Genomic DNA, 15,478 nt, shown 5'->3' on the forward strand with positions numbered 1-15,478 from the left:
CCTAAAGGAGCTTCTGAATTAATCTAAAGACAATTTAAACACCAGAATAACCTTGTTATTGTGAATTTTGTCTTTAGTGCCAACATACCCTATTTTTCGAACCATAAGATGCATCCAGGTTTTAGAGGAGGAAAACAGGAAAAAAAATGTTGAAGCAAAAAATGTAGTAAAATATTTAATAACATAAATAACATAATATTTCACCAACGTAAATGTAAGCTACATTCGGACTGTAAGACACACCCCCCTTTCCCTCCCAAATTTTTTGGGGAAAATTGCATCTTGCAGTCCGAAAAACACAGTTTCACTGGAGTTCACAGTGAAACTTGAAAGCATTGTGCTGATGAAGAGATGTTTGTTTTCATTAATATTCACACGTAATATTCTATTTATCATGGCCTCACAGATAATCATTACTGCTACCTTCTCAATCTTTTATTCCCTTTTCTGATTTTTAAAGTAATATTTCCCTATGGACATTTTTAAGAAGTAAAAAAAACCACACTAAAACTTAAAACACCCAAGCCTGACAAAATTAAATGGATGTCAGCAATGTGATATTACTAACTGGATAGCATCTTTTTAATTTTCTTATGTATTAATTTTTAACTACTATTGATAAGGCATTTTTTAAGTCTGAAGCTCCCAGATGTACTTTCAGCCCTGTAGGAGTTCTGGCCCATTTTGGGGACCAGGATGTGGGCTGTGACCGCAGAGGCCATGGCCAGCTGACCACTGACTCCCCATGCCTCTCTAAAGATGTCCCTGTCCTAATGCTCAGAACCTGCAAATGTGTGACCTTACAGGGCAAGGGGGACTTTGCTGGGGGGTGGAGGAAGCGTCGCGTGATGGAGGGGATCGCCCTGCGTTATCCCAGGGGGCCCAATGTGACCACCAGGATCCTCGTAAGAGGGGGACAGGAGGGTCAGAGTCAGTAACAGACGTGACCACAGAAGCAAGAGGATGGCGTGATGCAAGGAAGGGCCACCGGCCAGGGGATGTGTGTGGCCTCTGGAAGCCCACCAAGGCCAGGAAAGGGGTTTCCCCTCAGAGGCTCCAGAAGGACCACAACTCTGCCAACACCTTGCCTTTAGGCCAATTGAGACCAGATTTAGACTTCTCACCTCCAGAGCTGCAAGCTGATGAATTAGTGTTGTTTTAAGCCACCAAGTTTGCGCTAATTTGTTAGAGCAGCCACACAAAATGAATTCAAATGGCTTTCTGGGCCTTCCTCTAGATGGAGATCACTGCTTTGTTATGGAAAGGTGATTAAAAGTACAAAGGCATATATCTAAAAAATGTGTTTTGTGCAGGCAAAGATCTGTTGTTGCTAAAAGTCTGCCCTGAATGCAAACACGGATTATTCAAGGTGACAACTTATAGTAGTAAATTTTCCCTTCTGTGACCCAAGACTAGTGACCTCGTCATAACTGAAGCCCTGCTGTGTGCAGGACTAGAGGGAAGCAGCTGCCTCTGGGGCAGAGGAAAGGGCAGCCACACCGCAGGCCTGTTGCTCAGAACCACACACACACTTACTCGCATTGTTGACGCACCCAGGTGAGGGCAGAGCTGATTTTGTTTGACTCTGGGAAAATAGGACTGGGCACTCAGCAGCACCAGGCCAGACAGCAGCACGCTTTTCTTAGGCACTCGGTACTTCTTCTGAGCCTGGGAGATGCCATTCTCAACACTTCAGGGGAGTGGGTCATTCTCTCTCTCTCTTTTTTTTTTTTTTTTTGGTCTCAGCTCAAATGCCACACCTGTAGAGAGGGCTTTCTCATCCACACTAAGTTAGACCCTGTCGTCAGCTGCCACTAACACAATACCCTTTTTATGACCCTATCGCAATAAAATGTATCTTACGTATTTTTGTCTATTTTCTATTGTCCTATCCCAATAGAAGTTCTCCTTACTTCTGAAATTTAGTTGATTTCCAATAACCGTTTCTTGATTGAATGAATGCCTCAATGCGTAAATGAATCAGCAGAAAGCCCATTGCCTCTAGACGGCGTATCATTAGCATTTACTTACAAAACCAGAGCAACATAGCATTTTCATTCACAGTGTTTTTCTGCTTTCCCGTGCTTATTATGGGAAATTCAAGTTCTGTGCGACTTTCCCCAATAGAAGATGACTCTCCTGAAGGATCTGTCCCCGGGAACAGCCCTCTGTCATAAATGAAAGCATTTCTGCCAATGTAGCAAACAGACAGCTGAATGGATCCTTCAGTTCTCCAAAAGGGACTCAATGAAAGATCAGCCAAATGTTGCGATTTAGTTGGCTCTTTAGAAAGTTGCCTTTTAAAGCTTGAGGTGGGCCTGAAAAGAGCTTTGAAACAATGTAGGGTGGAACAGTGCCCACTCTGCAGCCCAGAGGGTGCTCGTCAGGGGAGACAATCCCTGCAGCTCCAGGAAGAGGTTGCACTAGAATCAGAAGCCTCATTAGATTTTCTAGATTGTTTTACTGCCTGGTCCTCTGTAGCACAGAGCTAAAAAGGCAGGGGTGGGGGGTTGGTTCTGAGAGTGTAAGATTCCGCACCCCCCCTCCAGGATGTAACGACATGACTCAGGAAAAATTAGACAGTCGCATTTGTAGCGTTGGTACTTTTTATCTGCATGATACATTTAGTTTTATGAGTTAGCATTTGAGTTGAAGCTCTTAACTGACTTTTAGATTCCCTGTCACACCCCCACAGCTGCTGTGAAACACCCGGCTGATTCCCCCACCCTCAAAACGTTCCTCATCTAAAGGCTATTTTCCAGTGCCCGTGTGAGGCTCTGTTCTCTTCAGTGGAATGGAGGCTGCTGAAATCGCTGTCCCCATATTCAGATCAGTTTTGTTTGTTCTTTTAAAGAAGTAATTTTACAACCTGAAAGACACCCCATGAGCAAAGCTGTAACTATTTAAGTAACAGAATGAATAATGGAATATTGGATCATATCCTAAAGTAAGAAAATATAAACATCCATGAGTTCAGCAGTGGTAGAAACATTGTGGAATGAGGACAAAAACGAGAGAGAAGAGAGAAATCTCCCCCATGGGAGATTCCCAAATAACACGGCGTGGAGCTGAACTCTCCACGCCTCACTTCCAGAGCATCAAGTGCGGAGAGAGACTTAAAGGTCGAGTTACGGTGGAGGGACAGCTGCGTGATCAAGGTTAACATCATCAGCGATGCGTCGTGTTGACAATTCATCAGCGACAGCATGAGTGTACCGTTCAGTGCTTTTGTAGTATAGTCACAGAGGAGTTCAATCTTCCGTTTAATTTTAGAACATTTTCATCGCTTCCCCAAAAAAGCCTCACTCCTGTTGGCCTCTGCCTTCCCCCGCCCCATCTATCCCGGCCCCAGGCAGTCAGTAATCTACGTTCCAACTCTACCGATTCGCCTAAAATGTTACTGGTGCAAAAGTGACATTTTGTTTGGTGTCCCTGACGATCCCACTCCAGTGCCAAAGGCGTCTGAGGGAGGCTCCTACCATCCAGGGTTTTAAAAGTGGTCTCCGTTTCTTCCCGTTATACTTGAGTATCTTCAGGGGAGGTTCTGTTCACGGGGTTGTTGAGATTCTGGAGGGACATCAGAAAGGCATCCCACTGGATGTGCATGACCCTCTCCGAAGCTATTTTTAGACGGAAATAGAATGCCAAGCACTTGTATGGTACCAACAATGTTCCAGGTACTTACTGGAAGAGGTAAGTGCTAGTCTTATTCTAATTTCACTGGAGCACAACCAAAGCCACTGATCTCCATATCGTCTCTGGCTGCTTTACACCGCAACATCAGAGTTAAGTGTGGGCATTTTATTGTGTTGCTTTATTGTGCTTCACGGACGTTGCATTTTTCACAAATTGAAAGCAAGACCCCCCACCACCAAAAAGCTAATGACTTGCTTTATCGTGGTGGTCTGGAACCGAGCCTGGGCAGCAACAGAGACCCTGCGGCTGGCTCACAAAGCCTGAAATATTTAGTACGTGGCCCTTTTCAGGAAGTTTGCTGCTCCCTGTGCTAGGGTACACAGACTCTCATTATAACAATACTTACACTGTGAAGAGTCAATCACATAACCGACTAATGGTACAACCCCTGGAAGAGGGTCGAGCGCAGACATAGGCACTCAATAAAAGGTTACAGCCATTACGGTTATTTTGTAGGGAAACACAGTGGAAATAAATAAATTCCTTTTTTAGCAGCCTGCCTATCAGCAATTGTATCCTAGACTATTTCATTCTTTTGATCTTAGAGATCAGGCTGCACCCATTTATTTGTCTGCTCTCCTTTCTCAGTCGGGGCCTCGCTGGGGCACCGCTCAGCCCTTTTCACCAGCTCTGCCACACAAGAGGGGTCTGCGGGGCCAGTGGCGGGACACCATGGGGGAAAGGCTGAATCCTCGGGTGCGATGGGCCCTGTAAGGGTCCACGCTGTAGGGGGAGGAAGGAGAGCACCATTTTCTGAGGACACTCTGGTTTGTGGCCGTGCTGGGGACCTGCTCAGGATGAGATTCCACAGTGAATTCCTGTCCCTGCAAAGGAAAGAAAAAACAAATCCCATTGCAAACTAGCTTTCACTAGATTTTGCTGCAACATAGGAGATGATATGGAATTAAATAATTTAAACTTTCATTCTGAGCTACAGAGAATGTGTGAGACATTCGGTCTCCACAGGCGGCGGGATTCCACCTGCTCGAATCTCCCTGGGCGTCCAGCCTCCCTGCTGGCAACCCAGGACAGTTCCCCACAGATCCCCAGAGCTCACCTGCTGGCGGGCAGAGGGGCTGGTTTGTGGAGCAAAGACCCCTCTCGCTGCTCCCTCACGTTTGGTTCATCAAAAACAGAACACTGGAGAAGGGTCTCAATAACCGTTCACGGTGGAATAAAACCAAGCTGCTTTTCTATGGGGGGAAAAATGGTTGCCTGGTTTGGCTGAGGGCTGTCTGTGGGGCTCAGCAAGAACACCCCATGCAGCACTTACAGCTCTCGATTTGTTTCCTTCATGGAGTTGTCCCCAGGCTCTCCCATTTGGCCAGCCGGGCCCCGCCCCGTCCGAGGCAGAGGCTTGCATGCCCCAGGGTTGTGGTGGGCCCGGTAGGGTCCGCAGTCACATAGGCCTCTCTCCAGATGGCCTGGAGCCCCGGTGGGTGGTCAGCCACATCCTCCGCCCAATAATTGGTCTAATACAGAAGCAGATATAAAGTACTTCCACATGCACTTACTCACTCTATTTGTCAGCCTGCCCTTTCATTTTCAGTGTGTTTTCTCGCACACTGGATGCCTGGCGCAATGCACGCCGCTCAGTTCTCAAAAGAAAACGATGATGAAGGAGCCCACCACTCCCGCTTCTGTTAGACATGATTATCTAGTGAGAGAGTGCCTGAGAGAAGTTCACGAGTTACTGTAACACACAGCAGGGCCGCATTGCCCCCAACCCCATCCGCTGAAAGGGCACCTCGCTCTCCCAGGGGTGGTTCTTGGTTGGAGGAGGATCCCGGGGTGCAGTTGCGAACATTCATGAGGACATTCTGTGCTCGCCGATGCGGGCATGATTGCATATTTCAGTGCATCCTGGCCTCCTCTTTTCTTTTTTTATTCAGATATAGCTGCAATAGCACTTTGTCAGATGCAGGTGCGTGGTATTTTGACTGGGTACATTTATTTATTGTGATAGGTCGACCACTGTAGCCTTAGCTTAACACCTCTACACGGACCGTAATTATTTCTTTTTTGTGGTGAGAACCTTTGGAAGCTAGTTTCTTAGCAACTTGGGAGAACAATACAGCATTGTTAGCTGCAGTTACAAAGCTTGTGTTAGACCTCCAGAACTCATCTTCCAACGGCAAGCTTATGCCTTTTGACCAGTATCTCCCCATTTTCTACACCCCACCCCTGTAACTGCCCCCCCATTGTGGGTGGGAATTGTGCCCTGTCTTATCTAGTCCCACTTTATTAAGATTTGCTGAGTACCACAGACAAATATGCCTACAAAAAAAAAAATCCTCAGGCCCAGGTATCAGTGAAATCAACCCAAAACAGTAACTGCTTGGCTCTTGCGAGTCCAGTGATAGATGTATAATAATATACTTTTTAGTTAGCCTTATTTTAGAGCTTCTGTCTTTCCTCAGCTCTAAGAGGTGGAGAAAAGCAACATCCCTTGGGTTTTATTTAGTCCGTTTGTTTCATATGTTGAGGAAGCTACACACATATCCCAAGAAGTAATGGCCTTGGACCATTAGGGGCACCCATAGGTAGCCCATAGGAAACTAAATAGCAGTGAAGCAAGCTGGTAAGATGAGATCACCTTTTTGGTAAATGAAGATGGCCTTTGATTTAGTGGCTCCTAGAAGTATATTTTGCACTCCATAAACTAGACACTGGCACTCGCTGTAGGTCCTTTATATCATCTCAGACAATGTTGCTTTATTCTCTTTAGAGGGAAATCGGCCACTTGAACTTTTCCTAGTGATGGAAATAGTTCCGGCACAGTGTTTAGCTGAAATGTCCAGTGTAGTCCTCATTGGCCTCATGCGGCTACTGAGCACTTGAAATGTGACGAACGCACCTTAGGAGCTGAATTTTAATATGTTAAACTAAAATTTAATTGGAAATAACCTCATGTGTGAAGTGACTGCCATATTGAACAGCCCAGCTCCAGAGACTTATGAATGTTATGCCACCTTATCTATGCATTATCTGTGCATACTGGATTCTGATGCCTGAAGATGTTTACAATGTAATGAACTGGGTCTTGCAAATTGAAATTATTTTTGCCTTGGAGGCGGCATGTGATTCAGTGCATTTATTATAGCTAGGGCTATAATTTGCATTGTATGTATATAATTGTATGTAAAAGTATATAATTAAATTATACATATATACATATATAATATTAGCCGGCTCAGATTACCATAACAGAGTACCATAGACTGAGTAGCTTAAACAACAGAAATTTATTTCTCACAGTTCCGAAGGCTGGGAAGGCCAAGGCCAAGGTGCCAGCCAGGTCGATTACAGGTGAGAGCCCTCTTCCATCTTTGCTGACAGCCTCCTGGTCTCTGTATTCTCAAGTGGCAAACCGGGAGCAAACTCTGACCCCTCTTACTTTCCTCATAAGGACACTAACCCCGTCATAGGGACCACATCTCACTACCTCATCTAACCCTGATTACCTCCCTGAGGCCCCACCTCCAAACACTACCTCATTAGGGGCTAGGGCCCCAACACATGAATTTAGAACACGATTCAGTCTGTAGCAATACACACACATGTTTAACAAAGTCTCATAAAATGTTGTAAAGTCCTACAAAGTTCTAGTTTTTCTCATAATCATGATTTCAATGCATTTAAAAATCAATCACATATAATATTCTTTTTAAAAAAATGCCTCTACTTTGCCAGGGCTTAAGCCCCTGTGCCTGCTGGCTACACTGGCACCAATGTAAGCTCAGAGCAGAGCAGAAGGCTGTTGGGGGGAGGTTTCAGGGACAGGAAGGAGTCCCACCTCAAATTGCCTGCTGAAGGGAAGAGATGGAATGATGGAATGCAAAGTTTCTGATCAGAAATGTCCGTTATTTCGAGGGAGGATGACACAAACATCCATGTGTTATCTCTCAAAGTTACGCAACCCTCGGAACCATAGCTTAGGTTGGGGAGATGCTGGTCAGAGGGGTGAAGTTCCAGGTCGGGGTCCGTGTGCGCTGGTCTGGAAGGACACCCTACTAGGTGGCACATGATGAAGGTGAAGCTGAGCTCTGGGTCCAGACAGCGGAGCGACCTGGGGCTGGTGACGTGTGTAAATTGGCAGTGACGGCGCCCAGATCTCGGAGCTGATCTGAGGGCCAGGTGAGATAGCACGGGGCGGAGCACTCGGGAGGGCACCCACATCACTGTTTGGCAGAATTTCCCCTGTGGACTTTCCTCTGCTCCGAGAGTCTCCACGTGGGGCTGGGCGTGCTGGAGAAGTAGTCTCTTGTCGTCTGAACACTCAAGCACAGACTGATGGTACATTTAGTACTGATTTTGAAAAAAATAAACCTGCCACAGGATGATCGGATAGCATGGTGTCTAGTAACCCTTTCAAGAGGGAAATTTTAAGAACCCGTGAGAGGAGATGAGGCAACAAAACCACTTAAAAGACTGTGAAAGCCGCACACTCAAGATATTGTTTGTCATAGCTTCAGTTTTTTACTGCGTACTTCAGCTCATGGTGAACAAAATTTCTCCACAGTCTTGGAAATGTTTAGTTGGAAAAAACACCAGTGCCGCTAAATCCGGCTGCACTTGATGATGTGAAGTATAAGGCTCACGAGAGGAGCAGCTCATCCCCATGACCACAAAGCTGCTTTGTGATAAAGCCGAGTTTAAATTGCAGGTCTAGAAGGCAGTTCAGGGCTCACTTTACTATCCATGCTGCCCTCGTATGTCCAATTACAGTAGCATTGCAAACATCCTAAAGACGCCATGCTTACAGCAGAACAAAGGTGACTTTGTTCTTTTTTTTTTTTCTGGAGTGTTTCCTCAAAGCTTCGTAATCATCGCCTTTTGTGGGAGAGCATTTCCAGCTGCCACTGTGCAGAAGTCACGCCCATTTGCTCTTCCTTCTGTGTCTACAATCCTACAAATTTTACCCCAATGTGGGGCAATGACTCACTTACTGACGTCACAACAGCATCTTCACTCTGAAGAATTTTCTAGTCCTTCTTGTATTACCTCTTTTGAAGAGGTTTACAAAATTGGCAGGATAGGAATTTACTTTACGCTGCATTTTGTAGATAGGAAACAAGAAATTAGTTGAAACCCAGGGTTCTAGCTCGGGGTAGTAAAGCCTCAAAACCTCTGACTGTAAACACCTGTGGGGGTTGGGGCAACAGGAGGAACTCCCAGCTTCACAGGAGAGTTCATTGAAGAGACCCACAGGGTCCTAGAATGGGCACAAACCCACCCACCCGGGAATCAGCACCAGAAGGGCCCAATTTGCTTGTGGGTAGTGGGGGAAGTGACTGAAAGCTGGCAGAGAGTGGAGCAAGCACCATTGCTCCCTATCAGACCCCTCCCCCACACACACCGTCTCAACGAAGCCACGTGGGTTGTCCTGCCCAGGTGAACACCTAAGGCTCCTCCCCTTACTACTTAACAGGTGCGCCGAGACCAAAAAATGGCCCAAATGAAAGAACAGATCGAAGCTCCAGAAAAAATACAACTAAGTGATGAAGAGATAGCCAACCTATTAGATGCACAGTTCAAAACACTGGTAATCAGGATGCTCACAGAATTGGTTGAGTATGGTTGCAAAATAGAGGAAAAAGTGAAGGCTATGCAAAGTGAAATAAAGGAAAATGTACAGGGAACCAACAGTGAAGGGAAGGAAACTGGCACTCAAATCAACGGTTTGGAACAAAAGGAAGAAATAAACATTCAACTAGAACAGAATGAAGAAACAAGAATTCAAAAATTTGAGGAGAGGCTTAGGAACCTCTGGGGCAACTTTAAACGTTCCAACATCTGAATCATAGGGGTGCAAGAAGGAGAAGAGAAAGAGCAAGAAATGGAAAACTCATTTGAAAAATTAATGAAGGAGAACTTCCCCAATCTGACGAAGGAAATAGACTTCCAGGAAGTCTAGGAAGCTCAGAGAGTCCCAAAGAAGTTGGACCCAAGGAAGCACACACCAAGGCACATCAGAATTACCCAAGATTAAAGATAAGGAGAGAATCTTAAAAGCAGCAAGAGAAAAGGAGACAGTTACCTACAAAGGAGTTCCCATAAGACTATCAGCTGATTTCTCCAAAGAAATCTTGCAGGCAAGAAGGGGCTGGCAAGAAGTATTCCAAGTCATGAAAGGCAAGGACCTACATCCAAGATTACTTTATCCAGCAAAGCTATCATTCAGAATGGAAGGGCAGATGAAGTGCTTCCCAGATAAGGTCAACTTAAAGGAGTTCATGATCACCAAGCCCTTATTATATGGAATGTTAAAGGGACTTATCTAATGAAAAGAAGAAGATAAAAAACTATGAACAGAGAGCATTCTCATCTGCAGCCACTGGAGCCCCTTTGGTGGCAAGTGTGGGCCCGGGTCCCACTCACCTTTCTGCAGCTCTACAGGCCTTGAATTGTTGTCATGGCATGGAGACTGCCGAGAAACTTTGCTTTTATGTAAATAATACTTCACACATATGGCTCTGAAAGATGTTTCATGCACGAGGTAGGTATTTTCCAGTGAAAATTTTCCTCTGAATAACTCGTCAGGCATTCTGCCAAAATTAATGTCTCAAGGTTGACTGTCAGGAAAGCCACTTAGCATCATTCACAACTTCAGGTTTCTACAAAAAATATATAGTTTAGGGATGCTGAACTTGATGAAAGGTGGCTTCTCAGCATTCTTTTTGACTGTGAGAGCATGCTGACTTCAGGCAGGCAGCGAGTAAGCCTTCTGTGGGCACTGCGACTGACCGCCCACTCTGGTTTTCCACACATCTGCCCACGAGACAGCGGTGAAACACGACTCCTTCGATCTGACAGCACTGCCATGGGGAAAGGCTTACCGCATGTAGGCACTGGATAAAGGCACGTGATTCCTAATATTTACTTACTTACTTACTTTGGCTGGAAGAATCGCCTTGTCAATGGTTATTAAAGTCCAGCGGGGTCTGCATGTGACGAGCACAATCTCAGAATGACCAGTCACCCACCACTCTTGAAATAGAGAACTGTGCCTTGTCCATCGCCATATCAACCATCGAGGCTGGCAAATGTTTGGGTTACCAAATTCATCAGATGGGGTGGCAGGGAATAAAGAGTATAATTTATCCCTATTATGCATGATTTTGGTTATATGTGCTTTTTAAATGCAGCTATAACATGATACTATCTACTCACTTGTGTGTATATCTGTAACATCACATTGAATAAAACAAATAAGTTGAAACGTCCAATGAGTGTTTTTGAGAGTATCACCCACAGGAATACATAGGCTTGACAAGCAGGTGTTTGATTGCATCTCATTCTAAATGCCAGAAACATAGCTGAAAATTAGTCAGAGCCTCATTTGAAGAAGTGAGTTCCACTCGAACAATGCAGCTTAATTAGCTCTCCTGCCTGTGTTCCCCCTGATTTTATATTTCATGCTTCTGCAGCCTGAATTCCATCGAATTTCATTGTGAAAGAGTTTCCACCATTTATTCTTTCAAATAACACACATTTGTTATAATTTTACTAAGTGTACACCGGGCTGGATATAGGAATACAATAAGATGAAAGCGACTGACCTGTTCTTCATTTCCATCACTGTGTCATTTCAGGAATGCTATGTGGATGGAATCACACGATACATAACCTTGTGGGATTGGCTTTTGTTGCCCATCATGATTATCTGGAGATTGATCCAGCATCGCTTCATGTATCAATAGTTCATTCCTTTCTTATTGCTGAGCAATATTCTGTTACACGGATGTAGCAAATTTGCCTAACTATCCTATTGAAGGGCATCTGGGTTGTTTCCAGTTTTGAGCTGTAGCGAATACAGTTTCTATACACATTCGTGTGCAGGTTATTTTGTGAACATGAACCTATGTTTCTATGGGGGTAAATACCCAACGTGCAATTGGGTTGTATGATAGTTATGATGGTGTGGTATTTACACATGAGCTATGGAGTAAATTATGATAACTTTTTGTGTACAATATTTTGTTTGTTTTCCTGGAATTATTTTTGGTCTGTTTTTCTTTTGCTGATTTTGCTATGGAATTATTCTGATTTAATCCCAAACTCCCCAATAATATTTTTTAATCTCCTTGCAATACATTTAGTCATATCTTGCCTATCTGAAAATGTATATATTTCTTCTTTCTTCACTCTTCACACACTTGAATGAAATTTGGCTGAGTATAAATTTTTATATTTACCATAATTTCCTCCAGAATTTTTAAGGTAGTGTCTCACTGTATCTTAGGTCATAGTATTGTCATTAAAATATTGGCAGCCGTTCTGGTTCTTGATATGACTTATATCTTTCTTTCTGGGAGCTTGTCAGATCTTCTAATTGTCCTTAGTGCTCTGAGATTTCCTAGAGATGAGGGTGGGTGTGGGTCATTTTCATTATTTGTTCTGGAAACTCATGTTATTAAAATTTGAAAAATTAAAAAAAAATAATGTAGTTATTATTGCCCCTCCTTTAATTTCTCTCTTCTCTTTCTGGAGCTCCTGTGATTCGGATGCAATGTCTCCTGAACTGGTTCTTCCATTTTCATGTCTTTCTTTCTCGTGTGCTATTCTTTCTACCCTATTTTATGGAATATTTTATTAATTTTATATTTCAAATCAATTGAGTTTTCAATTATTCCATTCTGAGTTCTTTTTTATTTCCACATTTTCTCTCTTTTTATTGTACTCTGCTCTTAGTTCATGGATGTAGCACCTCTTATCATTTCGAAGCTGTAAATAAGAGTTAATTTTTTAGATTGTTTCTCTGCATAAGTTATGTTTTCCCAAAGTTGGTTTTTATCTGTTTACTTGCTTTGTTTTAGTCTTTATCTCTCCTTCTAGAGGCCTTCTTCAGATGCCACTAATCACGGATTTTCTGATTATCTCAGACCGAAAGACCAAACCTATCATCAGAAGCTCTCAACTTACCAGTGAGACTGTAGGGGGACCATTTCCAGGGCAGAAACACCTTTCCAGAAGCCCTGGTGCCAGAACTAATCAAAATGGATTTTTCCCCTTTCGCTAGTCATATCCCCTAGAGAAGATTCCACCCATCTTCTCCCTGGGAGTGAAGTGTGGAAGCTGAGTGGGGAAAGAAGCCTCGGTTGGAGGGTAGGATGCCCTGTGCATGTAACCACTTAATCTTTCGGTTCTCCACGGAGGGCTTATGCTTCAACTGTGCGTTTTGTACTCCAAGGCAGAACCCCCTACCCTCACCCGCTCTTAACTTTCCCCACTCACAGCAGTGGTGAGGGGGAAAGACCAGTAGTATCTAGGCTTCTAGTTAAAAGGTTTTCAAAAATATCTTCTGTATATTAGCCTGCTTCCTTTCACTCCTGCTTTAGAAAGTTATCTCATGTCACCCATGTCTGAGTTTCTTGAAAATTCTGTGGTGGAAGTCTGATTAAGTTTAGCTTTATCTCTGCTGGTGTAGAATTCGAATTTCTTGGGCTTCCTAAGTAGATTAGCAATTGTCTTTGTCCGCTTTCCACCCACCGAAGTGGGTCATTATTGTCTCCTCTCTTGCTCTCTCCTTTTGCCTTCATTTCTTAATAAGCAGTTTTTTGACATTTTGACAGAGTTCCTGTATCACGGAGGAGCAAAATTAGATGCTTGGGTTCAATCTGCCATAACTATGAAACTCCATATTCTAAAACTTTTTTTTTTCTGGTGGTATATGGGGTGGGGAGATAGAGACCAGGTCCAAAAATGTGGCAGGAGAGGGAAAGAGAAGAGGAGATGTGCACTGAGTTTGGGGCTTTGGAGGGAACTGAGAGAGTGAGACCAGGGAGTGAGGAAAAATACGGAGCTCTGCAAGGCATGTGGAGAAAGACTGGCGGGGCCGGGGTGCAGGGTGGTACTTATATGACCTCTACCGAGAAGCTTACACTTCCTTATTATTCTCAGATAGTTCAAAAAACCACATTTAGTGACCTCCAGAATTGCTTAATTTGGAGCTGGGGACAGAGGCAGCAGCTGCCAGCAGTGTTCACCCTGACCCCTCTGAGGGTCCCTGTTTGGTGTCACGGTGCCCGAGACCATGTTTGTGTCTTATTGCCGGGGGCATCCCGGCAGCCGGCCATTGTAATGTGCTGCCAAGACGGAAATAAGGACTTCCATTCCTGATTATTCACTCCTTTAAAACAAATGCTGGCCCCATCTCCGTGGTCTTTCTGAATCTGGCGTATGTTTGGAGAAAGGTAGTATTTCAGCCAAACGTTGTTAAAAGTCTTACTTGCTTTACTTGAGATATCCTGTAGATGCCTTCTGTGCCTCACTTCATACTTTCATCTTGAGTGTGTGTTTCTTTTTTAATCTGTAGGTCACCTCAAATCCATTATGGAACAGGAAGCCTATTAATTATTAAAATGAGTTAAATATAATCAATTTCCTCAGTTTGGGTTTTTTGCTATTTTCATTCACTGGTTTTGGGGGAGTAGAAATTAAAATAATTAGTAGGTAAATTACTTTTCACCTTACATTATACATCAATAAATATTGATTAGGCTGGTGTTGTATATCACTACACCAAATATATAATGGAAATAATTTGTCATGTGCAGACTTTAAGTGCAAGCTAGTTTCCGATGACCTGTACTGAAAATCTCATGCTAACATTTTGTGAGTTAAATGCAAATTAATTAGGAACATATGGACAAAATTTCCTTTGAAACAGGCACAGATTTAAAAATGAGATACATGTACTTGATAAAATATTAAGTGTATACAATGTATAAAATGTCTCCAAGAGTTAAAGCTATTCAGTAAAAGCCACAATACCCCTGAACACCCCACATATACTTCTATTGCTAAATTTTGAATAGAAGTTTGTAACTTTTATTACGTATGTGTTAGCAACCATGCACTGAAAGTGAAAACTCCCATAAGAATAGGAGAGGACAGCATACAGGTTACCGTAAACAGGTGACTTGGGTAAGTGTCGTTTCTCAAGGCAACGTTGCCAGCGTTGACACAGGCCGCGATGCAGACGGGAGGGGCGGGGGTCAGAGAGAGAAAAGAGGCAGCGAGGCCTGAGCTTTGAGGTTTGGGACCTTAAAGAGAATGACACAGTAGAGATTGGGGGACAACGCTGACCTAGGGTACATAAATGGAAAAGCCTATGGGGCAAGTTGTGTGAATAATGCTTATAACCGTGTGTTTTCTTATTAAAATGAGAGTTTTGAGTCTTTGATCCTCCCCTGGGCAAGAACTCAAAGTCCCCTGATGGTAAAGAGACTCACCCAAGGCCTCTGAAAGAGTACCAAATCTGTCACTGCATCTTTAAATGAAGGCACCTGAGACGTGAGCACTGGAAGCCTGGTGGAAACCACTGTGGCCGACATCACCTGTCACCTGACTTGTCCTCTCACGTGTTCCTATGCAACTTGAGTCTCCGGTGTCATATATCTGGTGAGCTCACCACCCTCACTTCTGTTTAAGCTCTTAACTCTGTTCTGGGTTAGTTCAGTGCATTCAAAAACAATGAGGTCACAGAGTTTGCCAAAAGCTCACTTTTATTCCAATCAAATGCACAGATCTTGGTTATGGCACACAGACCTGCCAAGAGCGGTGTTGGCAAAAAATCCCCAGGTTCCAGGCCCTACTCAGAAGTGTGTCTGGGTGCTCGGTGGTAGCCAGTGGGAGAGCAGATGGGCCTCGCCGAATCTGGAGGGCCAGCGCTGCGACAGGGAACCTCCCATTTTTAGTCCATTATAGGCGCTACTTTACACCAGGTTACTTACAATTCTTGCTACTAATAACTCTCATGAGTATTTTTTTAAAAGCT

This window comes from Desmodus rotundus, chromosome 13 (assembly GCF_022682495.2).
Source record: "Desmodus rotundus isolate HL8 chromosome 13, HLdesRot8A.1, whole genome shotgun sequence".
Lineage (NCBI taxonomy): Eukaryota > Metazoa > Chordata > Mammalia > Chiroptera > Phyllostomidae > Desmodus > Desmodus rotundus.